The sequence below is a fragment of the Bison bison genome, unplaced genomic scaffold (genome assembly GCF_000754665.1).
Source record: "Bison bison bison isolate TAMUID 2011002044 unplaced genomic scaffold, Bison_UMD1.0 scf7180017864538, whole genome shotgun sequence".
Classification (NCBI taxonomy): Eukaryota; Metazoa; Chordata; class Mammalia; order Artiodactyla; family Bovidae; genus Bison; species Bison bison.
The window spans coordinates 132,281-136,333 of NW_011495086.1; the positions used below are offsets into that span (position 1 = coordinate 132,281).

Sequence of the window (4,053 nt, forward strand, 5' to 3'; positions counted from 1 at the left end):
ACAGAACATATATATGGAATGCTATTTAGATTAATCTGATAAAAAGTACAATAAATATCAGTCTATCAAGTACACATAATTTCAAAGAATTAGGGAATGACCCATAATCCTCGGAATGACCCACAAGATTACTATCTTCTCCCCTAAAAGCTCCTGGCCTAAATATGTACTTCCGAGACTTTATTTTGATTTCTAGGTGAGGATCCTGTTCAAATAGAGGAAGTAGTTTGAGTCGAATGTTAATAAGGAGAACACATCTGTGATTTTCTTTAAACTTTTCCATTTTACAAAAACAAAGAAAGGTGAGAAAATTATATACAAGAAAACAACGTGCCAGCAAGATTTAATTCTGAAGACGTTTAGCGAGAAGGATTCTCTCATCAGTGTTAGTTTCTGAACTACGTCCCACAGAAGGGGAAGGTCCCCCAGGGGTCGCTGCAGGGTTGAGGAACAGAGAAGTCACAGCTGCAGGGGCTCTGCCCACTCTTTAGCTAAACGGTTCTATACTTGTCTCCACTTTATGTAACACGGTTCCACGCAGAAGTTTTTTTTAGAAGAAAGGTTGTTTTCTTTTTTTTTTTTAATATATTTTATTTTAAACTTTACAATATTGTATTGGTTTTGCCATATATCAACATGCATCCGCCACAGGTATACATGTGTTCCCTATCCTGAACCCTCCTCCTTCCCCCCTCCACGTACCATCCCTCTGGGTCGTCCCAGTGCACCAGCCCCAAGCATCCAGTATCGTGCATCAAACCTGGACTGGCGACTCGTTTCATATATGATATTATTCATGTTTCAATGCCATTCTCCCAAATCATCTTTGCAGAAAAAACTTTTGTAAGGTATGAGACTCACTGATTTACTCAAAGTTCCTAACTCTACAAAAGAAGTAACAAAGCCAATGGCATTCTTACTGAGTCCTGGGCCAGCTACTTTCTCAGGTAAAGAAAAAACACATAGATTTTTAACTATAACATAGACAAAATGAATATATAAATCCTTCCTATATAATTGAACAGTGCTTGTGGCATGACATGACTTTCTAACTAAATTATGCACTTTAAATGCATAAATAAGAATAAATCAATATCAAACTCCTATTTGTAGCAGTTGATATAGTTAATTTAGAAAGGAAAAATATTTTTTAAAAACAGGACAGAGAACTTGAAGGAAAAAATCTTTATTTGAATCAGCAGGCCAAAACTGAAGAGATTTGTCCTTAAAAGGATGTTCATTTTCTCCAGATAAAACCTGGTTAACTAAAATCAGTCAACAATGAATTATCCACATTTTGGGTTATTTAGAACAAAATTTAAAACACGCAACAGATCTCTCTTTACTGTCTGCTGCTGCTGCTGCTAAGTCACTTCAGTCATGTCCAACTCTATGCGACTCCATAGAGGGCAGCCCACCAGGCTCCCCACTCCCTGGCATTCTCCAGGCAAGAACACTGGAGTGGGTTGCCATTTCCTTCTCCAATGCATGAAAGTGAAAAGTGAAAGTGAAGTTGCTCAGTCATGTCCGACTCTTCTCGACCCCATGGACTGCAGCCTACCAGGCTCCTCCGTCCATGGGATTTTCCAGGCAAGAGTACTGGAGTGGGGTGCCATCGCCTTATCCGTCTTTACTGTCTAGCATACTTCTATCCAAGCTGTCATCATTAGTTTATACAAAAAGCATGAGTGTAATCTCAATTATAATCTAAATCTGGTCAGAAATTACAGTTGAACTTCATTTCCTCAGCCTGAAGTTTCAAGGTGAAGACTTATACTCCTACCCTCCATATGAGAAGAGAGGAGATTTATCTAACAGGTGAGTTTGGGACAAGGAACTAAGAAGTGCTTGCTTGGTTCCAAATCTCTTCTTTGAAAAGATGTCGGTGCCCACAGTACTGTGAACTTGGGTGTGCAGTAGGCTGCCTATGTCTGGGACGGGGGTCAAGCATTTGCTTCCTCCCCTTAGGCCTGCGTGGGGAAGTATCTGACTTGGGATGAAGTGTTTAGAGGCCCGCTGTGACTGCACAGCTAAAGCACATCCTCCAATTTCACGGCTCTCAAGTACTAAGACCCAACATAGCCGCAGTGCTGTCGAAGAAACTTTAGGTTGCTCTTCTATGATGGCAAGAAGCAAAATGAGAAAAGAGGTTGAGATTGCATTTAACAAGGGCTACTTTTCTCTGCATCACCAACATCACGAAAACACCATCAAAACGATAAACCCGTGTGCGCTGACTGAAATGGATATTTTAACCACAATGATTACACAATGAAAACTGGTTGCAATTTAAAGACTCCCCATCATTGCTATCTTAGATACCATCCATCCAGATGATGTCAAGATTGAGATAAAGTGAGCTTCATTTATAATTTTTAAATGTTTGCATGAACTACAAATTTAGAATCATTCTACAACTGCTCAGCACGATAGTTTTTAGAAATTTAAATCAAAATTCTATAAGTAAAATAGCAATTAAAGACATACTCTTGTACAAGAAAATAACAAAAGATGTTAACCTAAAACCAGAAATTAATCTTTTGATTTAGTATTACAAGTTTGTTTAATTCATAAAAAGGATTTATCTAGGATTCTTTCAAATAAAAAAACATCCATATGTGGTTAGTGTTTAGATGCCAGTGATTCACTTATGTTTGCTGCTGCTAAGTCGCTTCAGTCGTGTCCGACTCTGTGCTACCCCATAGATGGCAGCCCACCAGGCTCCCCCGTCCCTGGGATTCTCCAGGCAAGAACACTGGAGTGGGTTGCCATTTCCTTCTCCAATGCATGAAAGTGAAAAGTGAAAGGGAAGTCTCTCAGTCATGTCCGACTCTTTGCAACCCCATGGACGGCAGCCTACCAGGCTCCTCTGTCCATGGGATTTTCCAGTCAAGATTACTGGAGTGGGGTGCCATTGCCTTCTCACTTATGTTTAGGGGTAGATAAACTGTGGTGGGTGCAGCAAAGCTCGGAAATGATTATGAACCACTGCCAAAGTGAAATCAATTAGAAAGTCAAACATTTTAAAGTATACTTTCAGTTACTAGGCAATAAGATTTCATTTCTAAAGTAGAATTTCAATGCAGCTTTTCAAGAAATTTAAAAAGTATCTCTTAAAAACGAGAGATCTAGGACCAAAAAAATCATTAAATGTCTCCTTGATTAGCACAGTTAATGACAGCTTTTACTTAGTGTGCATAAGTCAAATAAATAACTCAGAAGTTCACCAAATTACAAACAAGGATCATTAATATCAGAAATCTGAAACCCAGTGGAAAAAAGATAATAGAACTAACCTTGGTCAAGTAAGTCTCCATGCTATTATTCGAAGGGCGCGGAATTGAGGTAGAAAACCTTAAGTTTGCTCTTGGAGTAAGATTTCCGTTGAGCACTAAAGGATTATTGAAATTTCCAACACAAGGGGGCTCCAGGACTGGCCTCGTGCTAACAGTGTTGAAGAAAGATCTGTTCTGCTGCTTCTCCACCTGAAGTTTGGCGCTGACCACTGCCAGCCTCTGATGAGTCCTGGGTAAGATGGAAAACACCAATTTCATTCATGTTTTCATAAATTATCTGCATTTTTTAAGTTGCCATATAGTAAATGGAATTCCCATTAAATTATTTGAACACTGAAAACACAGAGCAGACCTCCTGTAAACAATAACAGTTGTAATCTTGCTCTAAAGAAGTACACATGTGTCTGGGGCTCCTCAAGTAACAAGGCACAGTTGGGAGAGGAGAGAAAGGGCATCCGAGAGAAAGGGAGGTGGCCTCACACGGACACCTGCTGCCTCTGGGACAAACCTGCCTCCAGGAAACAGTTCAGGGATGAAGAAACACCCCATGCCACAAAGCCACGTTCAAGTGCTTCCTTTCACCACCCTTGTATACATGTTTCACTCATGACCTCAGAGAAATTCAGCTTTTGGCTCTGAGGAATCACCTAGAGCCACAATCTCAAGGGAGGACGAGAAAGTCAAAGGCTAAGGCTGAAAAGAGCTAAAACAGCCCCAGGAACAATTACAAGTATCCCCTGCTTTTCCAAAGTTCACT

General features: G+C 40.0%; 1 protein-coding gene across 1 annotated transcript in view; it reads right to left on the bottom strand.

The window, feature by feature from the left end:
• LOC104982717 (ankyrin repeat domain-containing protein 26-like) overlaps positions 1 to 4,053 on the bottom strand; it is a 48,040-nt gene that overhangs the window by 3,072 nt on the left and 40,915 nt on the right. The gene's annotated exons all lie outside the window — the stretch shown is intronic.